The 15601-nt window shown below is 31.4% G+C and overlaps 1 protein-coding gene across 8 annotated transcripts in view; it reads left to right on the plus strand.

Annotated features, from left to right (window-relative positions):
* Positions 1-15601, plus strand: part of LOC129958373 (transcription factor E3-like) — a 59533-nt gene that overhangs the window by 11519 nt on the left and 32413 nt on the right. The gene's annotated exons all lie outside the window — the stretch shown is intronic.

Raw genomic sequence — 15601 nt, forward strand, 5'->3', positions numbered from 1 at the left:
ATGACATTTCCATGTTAGTTATTGGTCTAAAATCTAAAAATAAACCCTTGTCAATACAAAAATGACTCGTGGCGTATCCATTACCCAAACACCTTTATCCGAGTTTTACACAAATAAGTTACAACTACTTACAAGTTGCTTATTTAGTTCTATAAGACTACATTCAGCTTCACAAAATCTTAAATTTATATTAAACTCTGTTATAATTTTCATTTACAGGGAAAAAAGATTTTTGACGAGAGTTCTTCTCTTTACAGTTTTAAGATGCCCGTACTTATTACATAAATAACAAGGACCTATCATCTTGATAGACTGTTTTACATTTTTAGCAGTTTTATATTAAATTACCTTACCGCCCTTTTTCTGGCATTCTGCTTTACCACCTGTATCTCCAGGAGTTGAAGCTGTACCACTAGGAACTGTATTTGCACCACCAGGAACTGTCCTCGAATTCTTCCTCGATATGGAACTGCTTAAGTAGTCATCCTCTGCTTTCTCCAAATCATGCTTCATAAGTTGAAGACAATTGGCCTCTAGTATCAGCTCCACTTCAATTTGTACGGCTGTGAAATCCTCTTTCCATCTGTAAATTTGTTGCACGGTGGACTGGAATTCTTGAGGAAGCCACCTTATCAATTGAAACCCTACGTACAGGTCGTCCAATTTATGACCCACCTCTTGTTGCTTGGTTGCCGCCGTCATCTACACGAGATATGAAGATTCCGACATCTTCCCCTGATTGGTATCTTGTTCCGAAGAATTCATCCAAAAGCTGGATAACCCTAGCTCTTATCACTGACTCGAAGTGATACTTTAATATTTTCCATGCTACTGTACCATCAGTTGTTTCTGTAATCAGATTCTTCAGATCTGAACTGATGTTAGCGAAAATCAACGTATAGCATCTATCCTTACGTAGTTGCAAGTCGTACTTTTCCTTGTATGTTGCCCCTTCATAAGTTTCCTCTGGCTTGGTCTGTATGATAAATTGCCAGCATCCAAAATGCATCAAGATGGCTTGCATATCATGCTTCTGTGTGTTCCAGTTATTTTGGGTCAACACTGGAATCTGATTGCTCATCTCCATATCTGCTACTGTATTTAGTATACCGGCAACAGAAGTTCTTAGACCAGAACTATATTTAAGTGGACAATGTTCCTGGTCTGGTATAACTGCTTAACCTGCCTCCACACAGAGCGTGGGCCGAGCCCATAACCACTCGGTCATTCCTCTGAGTACACTAACCCAAATATTAGCAAAGCTGACATTGAAATTTTAAATCGAGGAGGCATAAAGTTGAAAATAGTTTCCTTAAAATAACTTTTATTGATTATAAAGTATAAAAATATGCTCATTACTGGAGCAATCAAAATAATACGATAAATGTTAAAATCAAAGTTTAAATTAACATTACAAGACCTTCGTCAACAGATTCGAACCATTCATCCTTTCGGTCTAAAATTTAAATGAACTGAAAGAAACTATCTTAAAATGGTGAGGCAACAAACCAGCTGCACACAGCTGACTTCTCTTCCGCCTCGGCCGAAGAGCTTAAACCACTTCTCATATTCCATCTAAAAAAGTACTTACACGAGGCGAGTTTAAATAGTAGCCAAATTTGAATTGCAGTTGCTAAAACCACAAATTACCAAACTTGCAAAAAAGGTCGGGTTCGAATCGGTTTTTTTACTTGAGATCATGGCGCGGAATTGGAAAAACACAAGGACACCATAAAAATTCGGATCCGAAATAAATTTATGTATGGATCTTTTCCAAATGTCTAACAATATTAAATTATTATTATATATTAAAAAAATTTCATTCCAAACATCTTAAAGTTGTTCGCTACTAGGTAATGCAAAGAACCAAAATCTATAGATTAAATCTAATAAAATCTATTTCTAATCTAAAAATCTTTATATATATTTACCGTATTCACCAACTACAGATATTAAGAAATATCAAGAAAAGTTTTTATGGTTGAATCTCGTATAAATTTTTAGTGGACATATTACAAGCTGTCATTTAGACAAATTGAAAATAAAGTGAAAACTATCCGAGTTTTCTTTATATTTTATTTTTTACTATAAGCAATAGTTCTTACTATAAAATATTATCAGTTCAAAGATATAGAAGTATTCCTCTATCCAAAATAAAATAAAAATCAGCTGAACAATGACGCACATAATATTTAAACTATCAGCCCATTTGGAAGGAAGTCCCAAAATGCAGTTAACAGGAAATTATATTTTTAGTTGAAGTTTATATTTCCTTTTTAAGCTAAATCGATATCAATTCAACAGACAATATTATGATGAAAGCAGATGATTCGGAAGTATTAATACTATATTAAATAAGTTATTTGAGAAACTGTTAAAAAAGATGAAAAGAAATTTCAGAGCGTTGAAATTAATAAAAATTATACAAAATCAATTATCAGACAAGAACGATTATACAAACTTTCTATTATTTCAATAGAATACAATAATATGAATTACTAGTCGTCTTTGGCGACCAACTGGTTCGCCAGGAATAATACTCTCTAAAATTTTCAGTTCAAATTTGGCTCACAAAACAGTTAATTATTCAGAAATTTGTCCTTTTTTGTATGATATCTATCAACGTAGATGCCAAAGAGTCTTTCTAAAAGTTGTTTCGATATTTTTCTCCACGAATTTTTGATTGCATACTGTAACTCATATTTATTGACGTAATATCGCACGCCGGTTTAAATATCACGAGTCATTCATGAATTTTCCGTGGAATTAAGTTGGGGATTTTTTTATGCTCAGAGAAAGAATTCTACTTCATTTACTTGAAACCATGGCTTTAAAAATGATATATGGATAAAAGCATTATCTTGTTGAAAAATATAATGCGCACTTGTAATGCGAGGAACTTCTGGTTATAATTTTTCAGCAAACATGTCTTGATATCCTTTAGAGTTTGTTTTTAGTTTCAAAATGGCTTTCGAAGTTGTTTCATAACGAGGAAATCCGCCCCAAATCATAACACTACCACCGCCGAATTGGAGTTAAGAAAGTATTGTCCGTTCACGCGGTAAATCATGCCAATAATATCGGAAACCGTTAGGTCCGTCCAAATAAAATTTCTTTTCATGTGAGAAATTATATCATTCCATTTATTTCCAAGAACAATATGCTGTTTTGCCCATTCTACACGACTAAGCATTTGTAGTTTTATTAGCGGATACTGTTTTCTCATTTTGTTGTATTTTACATATGAAGATTTTAAAAGTGCATATTCACAGCTCTGGACAAGACAGTTGCAATTCTTTTTTAATTTCAGTAAAAGATTGGTGTTGAGAAAAGACTTGATTAATTATGGCCCTTTTTGGTCTATTAGATAGAGATGGTTTTCTACTAGATCGTTTATATACAGAACAGCGGTCAAGATCTTTTAAGAAGTTACTCACAACACTTTTCAAGCGTTTTAACCGTTTTGCGATTACTCTGAAAGACAAATTCTCTAAAACTTAAAATTTTGGCTCACTCTTCTTCACACAACCTTTTTCCTCTTCCCATAACTGAGAAAATATTATGATTTCATCAAAAATGCTTTTGAACAAAAAAACGTTCATAAATAAATATTTATGAACGTTATTCTTATTTTTGTCATTTGTAAAAATAACAGAAATAAAATAACACAATATAACAACTAAGAACAAAAAATATTTTATCAAAAGAATAACTCAAATTTTACTGTCAAAATATGTGGTGAAAGTAGACAATATTATTTGCGTTAAAAAATTAACATGCGTAATTTAAAAATGTTCAATAAAATCATTTTATTTTATTATTGAATTCTATTAAACTAAAGACATTTGAAAAAATATTTGTACCATATAATAACTGATTAAGAGTAAAAATAAATTCAGAATAATGTAAAAAACTGAGTGGCCCTATTTCAGTTTTCTGCCTTCATTCTGTACAAATATTTAAAAAAAAATAATCGAAATAAATGTTGAAATATTACTAAACTTTTACTAAAAAATAACTTTTCTGCTCAATATTTTGCTCCCTATAAAATTTAACAAATATTATAAAATTTAGTAAACATTGGAAAATTATAACTGGTCCTATCTTTTTTTCCATCACTGTACAATTGCTTGTTCAACTAGATTTGGGGGGGGGGGGGATTACCTCTTTGAAGCTATATAAACTAAAAGCATTCCCAAAAGTTTTTTCTTTCTAAATTCTGCTTCGCTTCAATGAGTCATTTTCTGTTCTTGTATTTTACAAAAAAATATTTGAAGGTGCTAAAAAATGGAAAACTTCGCCTAATTATAAATGTTCAATCATAATGTTTTAATTTAAAGAGAATTCCTCTCCAGCTCATCTGCCAAAAATTTTATCACAAAATGTTGATAAGATGTAGGTTGCTTTGGGAAAAGAATCCAAACATATTTTGAATGCCAACGACCATACCTAACCATTTTCTTATTTCAACACGTCATAAACTATGTTGGTGCCTATACCTAAAAAAATACCATGATTTTGCTCCCCCCGCCCCCGATTCCCGATATGTTAAGGCACCATAAGATGAAAAGAGAAATTTTAGAAAATTCTGATCATCTGCTCCTTTGCGATTCTTGTTATCTTCTACTGCAAAAATAGTGTTCACTCCAATAGAAGCTGTGCAGCTAATTTCTAAACCGTTAAAGATAAGCATTAGGTGCAAATGGAAAAATATTTTAAATGACTTAAAACAATACATTTTATGTGTTTTCAAACAATAAAACTTGTTGCTGAAGAATTAGGAAATATGAATTTTTACAGTCTATAGTAAAATATATTTGCCACACTGCAAATTTAAACATAAAAAATGTCATTCTTCTGAGATCAAAACCTACCATGAAGCTTTGAATTTCATTATATTGTACTAATCAGTATTTGTGTTTCAATCTATTGACTGGATCATCTTTTGGGGGGCCAGCTGTTGAAATGAATGATATTCAAATCTTCATTTCCAAATCGGTCACTTTTGTTCGTAGAAGAATGGCTCTTTTTTCGCTTAAAGTATCAATATGTCAAGAATATTTTATTAAATATAACTATAGAATTGGAGGACTGTATAAAAATTAGTTTGAATAATTTTTTTCATTATGCTTTTAGGGAATTTCACAGTCCAAAATATGTTAGAATTATACGCCCATCTTTAGAAATGAACTATTAAAATGGATACCCTGCGCATTTGAATTTAATCATTGCCTATACATCAGCGAAATGATTTCATAAGAGTGATTTTGACTGATTATTTCTATGATGCCTACTTTTGAAAGTTATTTATTCCCAGCAGATTCCATTTTGTAAATTTTATTTCGGCATTCACTTTTGTGAAACAGCAAAGGAAAGATTGCTGAAATAGTATTCGGTTACAACTTCTTATGCATTCGAATTTTTCACTCCACGTATTTTTCTCCCATCAAATTTTACTTCGGAATTTTTGAATTATGTTTCTTGAATTCCATGTGACACAATCTTTCTCATAAATTCAGCCGAAAATTGAGTGTTTTTTTTTCCTTTTTTTGTTTTTTGTTTTTCTTTTGTGATTTTCTGATTATAAAACAGAGCAAACTGGTTTTTTTTATTTTACCGTAAATTCACATTTATAAGAATAGGTGGAAAGAGTAACCTTATTTTTATTTATCATTCTACTATAAAAATCTATCTAAGCATGGCAAAAGTGTTATTATTTCACAAAAATTGTTGAACATAAATTAACTTATTACGTTTGTTTTAGATGAAGGGAAAAGAAGGATCAAAAATAATAAAGCATACTTTTTATGACATTAAAAATTCTTGATCAAGAGAAATTAAAATTCAAGTTTTCTTGCTATTTTATACTTTGACAGCTCATCTGTAATGAAAGTAAATTTCTCTCTTCAAATACCATCATTTATCTATTTTAAAGATAATTTAAAATTTAATTCATTTAACTGGATTTAATTACTCACCGCCTTAAAATTAAGCGGTTGATTCTGGCTGAAACAAATTATTGCTAAAATAATTTCTATTCGGAAGGAACTTTTCATAAATAAATTATTTGTTACTTTCCGAATGATTATGACATAACAATTTTTCAACATGACATCATTCAATCTGCATTACCTTTCAGTAGTTTTTTTTTTTACAATATTGCAACTGTTAAACATAATATTTGTTTCCTTCGATGCTTTGAAAATACAGGTTGGTTATAATTAAAGTGATCTTATTCAGACCCTTCAAGAGCCCTTTTTGCCTTTCGGAGTTTGATGAAACTTGGATATATAAGTTATATGGACCATGGGAAAAAAATTCTACATTAAAGAATAGTTCAAATTTTGACCACCAAGGGGAATTGTGGCTCCTAAAGTAGGACAAAAAATTTGTCAGAATCATGAAAATTATTCAGTTACAGAATATGCTCAACGTGTGCTCCATTGACATTAATTACGTGTTGAAAGTGCATTATAGTTTTTTCAATGGTAGTACGAAGAAACTCCCAATTGATTTCAGCAACATGGCGTGTAATGCTTACTTTCAATTCAGGTAAAGTCTAATTCCTCCTCCATAAATACGGTCATTTAAGAATCCCCACAACCAGAAATTACAGGGATTTAAGTCGGGTGAATGAGGAGACTAGGCTTCCGGAAAATATCTGTATATTACACGATTCTTGCCAAAGTTAGCCCGAAGCAATTCTTTGACTTTGCGTCCAATATGGGATGTTGTTCCATTTTTCATGAAGACAGTTGTCTGCAAACATTTCCGTTCCTGTAAAGTAGGAATGACCTGCTGTCGAAGAAGTTCATTGTACCGTGCACTCGTGAAAGAGCACGTTTTTAAGACCTTGAGGAGGGAGAATTTCAAAGAAAAATTGTCCAAGGAATCAGCAGTAAATCCATATCATTCAATCACGTAATCAGAATGCAGTGGTTGTTGGTGCAGGACATTAGAAGATAAAGCACCATATATGCGGCAATGTTGATTATTCATAGCTCCATATAAAGAAAAATGCACCTCATCTGACCATAAAATTTTTCAAGGCCAAGCGTCATCAACTTCCATTCCCGCCAAAACTCGGCAAGCAAATTCATAGCGTGTTTGGAGGTCTTGAGGTTGCAGCATTTGCACTACGTGTATCTTATACAGATACCATTTCAAAATGGATCACAGAATTTTTCGTATTGTCGACCACGTCATCGCCAATTCACGTGACACCAATCGAGCACTTTTTGAAGAATAGCTGGAACTGGAGGCTCTTTCAACTACAGCAGTAGCGATTCTACGCAGTTTAATTCGCAATCGGTTTCTACCTTCTTCTTGGCAACACACCCAAGTCTCCAGTCTTTTCAAATTTCTTAATCATCTTCTTCAAACCATTCTTCGACGTTTTGAAATTCCTTTAAACGATTATACTGACATTGACAAAATAGTTTTACCAGTAGAGTTCGATCTTTATTCTGTAAGGGCAAGATTAACAATGACAAAGGCACACAGAATGATTTTCGGCCTCTGACTGCAAGTGTCTTGGAGATTTGACTAATTTGCATAAGAAATTTTTTAGAAGTGCCATCTAGTGATGAAATTTTTTATAATTGTTTTCATTACAGAAATCTTTAACCCATCGTTTATATAACGTATATATCAAGTTTCATCGAAATCCAACAGGCATAACGGGTTCTAGAGGGGTCTGAATAGGGTCACTTTAATTACAACTACCCATATGTTTTAATGCTGTTAGTATTTTTATTATATTAGAGATGATCATATTGCATTTATAGAAATAATTTTCCTTGATGATTCCATAAAATACTACCCAAAAACTCATTCAGTTTAGTATCTTAATCACAAGAATCCGATAAGACAGGCACATTTGACTACTCAATGTTTTTAGACATTCTTCAAACACACTCTTGCATGATCAAATTAAAATATATAAATATTAGAAATAAATATTAAGTTTAATGCCAAACAACCAAAAAGAAAGATATAATGAATCCGGCCTGAAGACTTTCTCAAGGGTCACCGTCAGGCAGGGATTCAAACCAGGGATTTTTTCTTCCAGACCAGGGATTGATTCAAACCAGGGATTGAGGGATTTTTTCGTCCAACAAATTGACCCCTCGTGACCCGAAAATCCCAGGAAATTGAGGTTTTTGAAAATTAGTACCACAAAATTAAAAATAATTATATAATAACAAGCAAAACCATTCCCAAATTTTTAAATCCAAGTAAGATCACAGTAAAACCAAACAACACAAAACATAGAATCAAATTCATTAAAATATGAAATCAAAACACTTACCAATTGAAAGTGCAATTCCAAAAGACAGTGTGAGGCAAAAAAAAAAAACTTGTTAGTGCAATTACACTTCGTTAAACTAAATAAATCTAATTTTCCCGCGTTTAAAGCTGTATACGCCTACCACGTTTCTTCATAATACATCGTCATCACAAGGAATAATTGAAGCGCCATCTATTGAGTTAAAATTTAAAGTGAATAAACTGGAGGAAGTCAGAAATTAGATAAACTTTCTCTTATCAAAACTTCTATATTGCAAAATTTTTTGGGAAGTTCCTTAGTAGTTAAGTTTTTATTGAGATTGTTTGTTGCTTCAATAAATAATAAATGCTTCAATATAATAAAAGAATTGTGTATCTTTTATTTTCATTTATATTTACAATTCAAGTAAATTTTTTATACTTTATTCATTCTAAAGTATGCGGAATATCTTCCAGAAATAATGATAAAGCAATTCTGTAATAATTTTTAATACCTTTATGAATTAATTTTAAAAATCCTACAAATAATTGAACTTCAAATATATCTGTTCATAAACAGATCTAAAAATTATTTAATTAAAAAAACTTACAGCATTAAGAAATTATGTTCAAATTAAAACAGCAAGTAAGATATTAATTACTATTTCATTAAAAATGAATTAATTTAAATTTGAAATTCAAAACAAATATGTTTAATTCGCAAATTGCCATCATTTCCCAAGAATTTTGTTTGTTTAATTCTTTCTATATAAGTTTTTATAAGTCTAAATTTTATAATGCATGCATTTCAAATGCATAATGAATGAATTTCAAAAATTTCCTTACCTACAAAGCAAAAAACTAAATTTTTTATAAATTCGATTTAAGCAAAAGTCCTTTTTTTAAATTTTTGATATAAGGAATTTTTAAAGTCCGATTTAAATTTACTATAATAATTTTTTTAAACATTTTTAATGTCAAATTCTTTTATCTTTGTATTGTTATTCTAGGCACTCAAGGGCACGGTGGTTGCAACTTAATATTTAAATATTCTTATTAAATAAACTTGAAATTAAAATGCAACTTCTTCACAAAAAAAATACCTCTGCATTTTATCAAAATGAATATGAGTATTTTCTTAAGTACAAATTTAGGAACATTGGTCCTCACGCTGAGTCCACTGTAATTAGTTTTTAATGCATTTGTATCTTGAAAGCTGTATTTCAGCTATATAGCACTAGAACATCAAATCTTTTCATGTATTTGGATTTGTCGTTCATATGGAAAGATAACCTTCATCAAATTTTTTTCTATCTCCATTTCTCCGGCTATGAAAGTTCAAAATGTTGTGCTAGACAAACTTCCTAATTAATGCCTTGCTGCAGTATAGTACATGCTTTGCTGCAGTATATTTCATTTGGTGGTATGTGCTCAACAATTGGTTTTTTAACAAACAAAAGTCATTGACAGCATTTTATTATGATATTGCATCGCATTCAAAAAACATCACTAGACAGTATACATACGCAATTCATTAGGTAACTTTCCAATCAGCAACTCAGCAAAAGCGTTGTTTATTTCGAAGAAATTCATGAAAATTTTCCATGGTCTTTTTTGTACCTATAATACAAAATGTCGCATCCTGTGATTGAATGAAATGTTGGTAATTATAATATGTATTTGGATGTAAAGAAAATATATTATGAACCAAAAATCTTTCTTAGCTGTTTTTCCTAGAGAAAGTTAATGCTGAATTCTTTAACACTTCTTATTTAAAAGAAGCACATATATTACCAGAATAATGACACTTTCAACAGTATGCTTACTTGAAACAGAAGAGTACCATGTAGATGAAATTATCCAATCATTTTTGTCTTTTTATGAAAGCTCTGTCTCTAAAAAGAGAAACAATTTTTTTCATTCTTACATACATATAAGAAATTCATTGAAGTCTTGTAAATAGATTTCAAATCCTCTGAATTGGTGACATCAGATATAAGATCCACTACAATTCTCTTCACATTTTGGAATAAACTATAACATGATTGCTTAAGTTCATATCTCATATATTAGTAACCTTAAAAAATGAAATAGCGGCAACATAACTTTATGAATTAAAAATATAATTATTCTGTATGACAGATTTCCATCACTCTACAAATTTGCAATTTTCATTCATGAAAAATGATCTTGTCTTTCCTAGAAAAAGGTCGTTTGGTGCTTTTGTACATTTTCCTCTAGTCTTAAATTTTTGTCACTTAAACTAATCAAAGATCGAAACATATGAAGTCGGATTGCGTAAGATCCGGAGATGCGATGAAGAATTTCCCATTACACGTCTTGCAGCTTTCTCAACACTTGTTACGCCACATGTGGCTTGCAATGTCGTGAAAACTTTTCTGTTTGCCAGGAAAGAGTATTTTCTCGAATGGTTATATCGCGTCTAGTGATTACTCACTGTACTTATTTGACGTGATCGTTTCAACACGTTAGAATAGTTCGAAATGAAGAATTCCGTTGATGTCCTACCAAACGCACAACAACGATTTGAAATTAAATTTGCGACAGGTTCACCCGCTTTTTTTTTCATGCACTGTATAAAGCCCATTTTTCATCACTTATTACTACGACTTCAAAAAAAGACTTTTTATTGGTACAGAAGTGATGATGCGGATAATTGATCCGGTATCAAACTTGGAAACGTATCCAAACTTTTTTAAATGGTGAAACGCAGTCGAATGATAAATGTTCAGCTTCTTCGTAATGTTCTGAATCGCTTTATATGGTTTTCTTTCACCAAAAGACTTATAATATCGCCATTAATATCGCTTGATTGATCTTCCGATGTAAAATCCCCATTCCAATATCAATCAAGCAATTTTTCAGCAAGATCAGGATTTAAATAAACAGCTGAAATGTCTTGTTCAGTTCCAATAGTTGTTCAGTTCGCGCCTTTTTGAAACTCATAAAGCATGAGTCTTTTCATTAGCCATTTTTAAAACTATGTCGTACTTAAAAATTTACGTATTTTATCAATATTCAGCATTGTAGAGACAAAAGTTGCCTTTATCTTCCAAGTAACATTTGCAAGATAAAAGTATTGATTTTGTCGCTACAGTATTGAATATTGATAAAATACATCGATTTTTGAGTACGTCAAAGCACAAGGCATACACAGAACCAAACCGATGTTCGTGGTAATCGGTTGGATTTCCTGAAGCTCCCTATAAGCTGAGTTGATCTGTGCGAATTTCGCTTTTCTTATGAAATGGATTATTGCTTCGCATAGCACTCGTCGAGAGCTAATGAAATCTGCATATATTTTTAAAATATTGCTGTTTTTTCGAAGATTCTGGAGTAGTTGCTGGATTTTGAAAGTATTTCCATTGTAAGCATTAGAAGATTAACGCCATTAGGTTGCTAGATAATCAGTCGCCATTGACGGAAAATTGACACATATAGCCGTAGGTACAGCTGAATTCTTTATTTATTGCTTGACATTTTCTGACTTTCGTGTAGAATTTTCTGGTTGTCCTTAAAGATTTACTGGAATTAGAAGCAAGAGAGTTATCTGAACTCAGAATTTTGCGTATTGGATTCAAATATGAGTTTTGTCTTTGAATTTTTTTTTTCTACAGATTCTTTCATTAAGCTTATCTTGAGCATTTTTCCGACGATCTCTTTAAATAGAAGTGTATTATTCATACATAAAAGATAGTCCTTTTATGACTCCTTGGTCGGAAATCAAAATTTAAAATTTAGTATGCCTAAACCAAATTCTTCAGCAACTTCTCCTGAATCAAGCAAATAAGAAACCCGATGACTGAGCCACCGATAAGTAGTATAAGAACTAAAAATGCTCCTATTATTCAATCTATTTCGTCCTCTTCATCTGCCGATGAATTTATTGTTGAACTTTAGAAACACGACTGGAGTCAGGTTTATCAGAATTCTTAATACAAAATCTTATTAGAAGGAATTTTGGCAGAAAAAGAGTCATGTTAAAGGTCTAGAAGAAGAAATATTTGGGAAATTCATTTATTCTTTGGTAAATTTATTTATTTGTGACACTAAATTTACTCTAAAATTGCATGATCTCAAATATAAACCTATAGGTTTAGATGAATGAAAATACATTGCGAAAATTAAAGAACTTGAGTGTGACTCCATTTTCCTGGTGGGAAAACTGGCAAATAAAACCATGTATTTTAACACTATAAATAATGAAATTAAGGATTTTATCAATGTTACTAGAGACTTCCAGAGAATTAAGGAATGCCACTGAAGGGAATATACTATCATACGCCGCTATCTTAAAAAGCATGCCGATTGCCATTACTTGAGGTCCACTAGCAAAAATATATTGCTTTTTTTTTCTAGAAATTATAAATATTTGCTTTAGATGCTTTCATTTTCCTAAAATTTTGAGAAATGCTAGGTTTGTTTTCTTGCTTAAGTCAGGAATATACCCTTCTTTATGTCAATTTAACTGGTCTAACTGTTTATTGCCAACCACTGGCAAAATTGTTATTAGAGTTTTTGTTTCAGAATTTAATAAATTTATTAATACTAATAATTTGCGTGAGCATGAAATTACTTTCCTTAACAAATTATCGAATTGCGTGGTGGCCCGTGAATTTTTTAATGGATAAAATTAAGATAAAATTGCATTGACGTCTATTGATAATTAAGATAAAATTACATTGATGTCTAGTGATGTCAAGGCGGCATTTAACAACCTTGATTGGAGTATATTATTCTCATTGCTTGATAAGTATGATATCTCATTTTTTTTTTCAAATTTTCTTACGTAGTTATTTAAACAATAGATATGTAATTTAAACAATAGATCTGTTGAGCTTAGCTAGGGATGTTCTTAAAGTTCTGTCCTGGTGCCTCATTTATGTATTTTTACTTTAAAGAAACTTTATTGTTAAATAATGATGCATTGTACCTCAAGACCTACGTGGATAATTTAGCTCTGATTGTTGAAGCTGATTCCAGGTGGAAACTTGAAATTTTCTGTTAATACAGCTGGGTGCATTGAATTAAAAATTAAAAGAACTCAAGCCGGCTATTTCAACAGAGAAAACGTTGGCTACGTTTTCAGAGGGACACAAAATAATAACAGAGGGACACAAAATAATAACAGAGGGACACAAAATAATAACAGAGGGACACAAAATACAAACAATTCAGTGGGACACAAAATAAAAAAAACGGACTTTCTACTTCCAAACGACCACTAATAATCAAACTAGATAACAAAACTATTACTAAGTATCTCCAGTTCTTTGGAATAATTATAGATAATTCACTTACCTGGTCCCCACATATTCTAAATTTACATAAAAAGAATATGTACTGAATAATAATTTTAATTATATAACTGGGCTAAATTGGGGTATCAGTGTTAACTTATTGAAAGAATGGTTCTATGCTGTGATAGAAGAAGCCCTCCTCTACGGACCTACCGTATGGGCAAGACACTCAGCAAAAAAAAAAAAAAAAAAGCTAAATTGCATACAATTAAACAGGTTTCATTAGCTAAAATAGTCAAATGTTACTGAACCAGCCCAACTAACGTGCTTAATTTTTTCTTGGGAAAACCTCCTCTCCCTGATGTTCTGAAAAGTCCATCTTTTGATTTTCAAATTTGGCATAAAAGGTTCCCGAATTTTAGGTATTGATAAATTAGATCATAACATCAATATTAATGACATTTATATAGAACATAAAACTGTTGAATTTGAGGTATATACCAATGGCTCTAGGATTGACGGCGATGTTGGGCTGCGAGATGCATTTTTAAAAATAATAAACTAATTGGAGCTCATTGTTTCATTTTAGCTCCTTATATTAGCTCATTGTTTCATTAGCTCCTTATTAGCTAATTATATAATTAGCTCCTCCTTATTTTTAAGACTAAGTTGGTGGCAATTAATTTTGAGGCTATCTGGGTATTGGAAAATTGTGTCAAAATTGACATTTTTATAGATAGCCTTTCATCAACTGAAATTTTAAAGAAAAATAAGTGTAATTCAAAATTTATCAATAGTAATAAAACATGCTTAAAGCGGAAGAATGGGTCGACTTATCCTGGGTGAAAACACATGCCGGTATCCCATGTAAAGAGATCCTTATTCAAATCTGCAACATTCTACGGAGAATTAATTGTTATACCAGTTTTTTTTCATACTTAATAACATGATTGAAGAAGTTTGTTTTGGATGAATGTCAACGATACTGGAATGGCTCAAACAAAGATGTAAGAGGCAGAGCATATGTTCCCAGAGTTCATTTTAATCTATTAACACATAATAAGTAATTATTATTTTTTGTATATGGTCATGGTCCTTTTCTTTTTTATTTACATAGATTTCATATTATAAACAATCCTTCTTGCATCTGCGGTAGTCGAGGGGACACCGACCACTTCGCTTTCAAATGTTCCTCACTAGTTACCTCATCCGTCCCTCCAGCGAATCCAAACCTCACTGGTTCCTTAGTGCAATCTGGAACGAAGTTTCGATGAGGATTTGTGAAACCTCGAGACATATTTTATGATGAAATTGAGAAGAAGTTGGGGTGATGGGTCCTTACTTTGGGTTATTTGCTTTTATCTGATGCTTTATTTAATCATTTATTCTAGAACAGCTTTTAGTTGTTGTTTTATTTTTGTGTAGGATTCTAGTTGTTAAAAAGTTTTGTGCGTTTCTGCTCATGTTCTTGATTTACTTTTCTAGTGATGCTTTTTCTTTTTCTTCATGCTGTCTTTGCTCTGTTCAGAAATTTAAATTAGTTGATCATTTTCTTTTTATCAGCTTTGTATTTTTGTGAATTGATTGTATTTTAAATATTTATAAGTTTTTCGATATTGCTGTACTGTATACTATATCCTCCATCCTTTGGGCGTTGTTATTTTACTTTTAAGTGTTTTTATTGCTTTCTTTTTGTTTAAATCTCTATAAAGTTTTAAATCTCTCGACTCCAGAGTTGGCTTGTTTATTATTTAATTTAAATATTTTATTTTACTCAAACGAACTATTAAGACCTTTCAATTACCCTTAATTTACTGCCCATATTCTGGCGATGATTGTAAGCCCTTTCAATAAATGAATAATGGTTCTCTTTCCGGCGACCTTCAAGTTCTTACACATTTTCTGGCAGGTGGGAAATCGTGAGGCAGACCAAGTGCAAGGAACACAGTGAAACAAAACATCGACATTTCCAAATAAAATGCATCCTTCCACCAGCTATCAAACTCGGGGACGAACTTTTACAATGACCTGATATAAAAGCATATCATCATTATAATAGACCATAAATGCTT

The sequence above is a fragment of the Argiope bruennichi genome, chromosome X1 (genome assembly GCF_947563725.1).
Source record: "Argiope bruennichi chromosome X1, qqArgBrue1.1, whole genome shotgun sequence".
Lineage (NCBI taxonomy): Eukaryota > Metazoa > Arthropoda > Arachnida > Araneae > Araneidae > Argiope > Argiope bruennichi.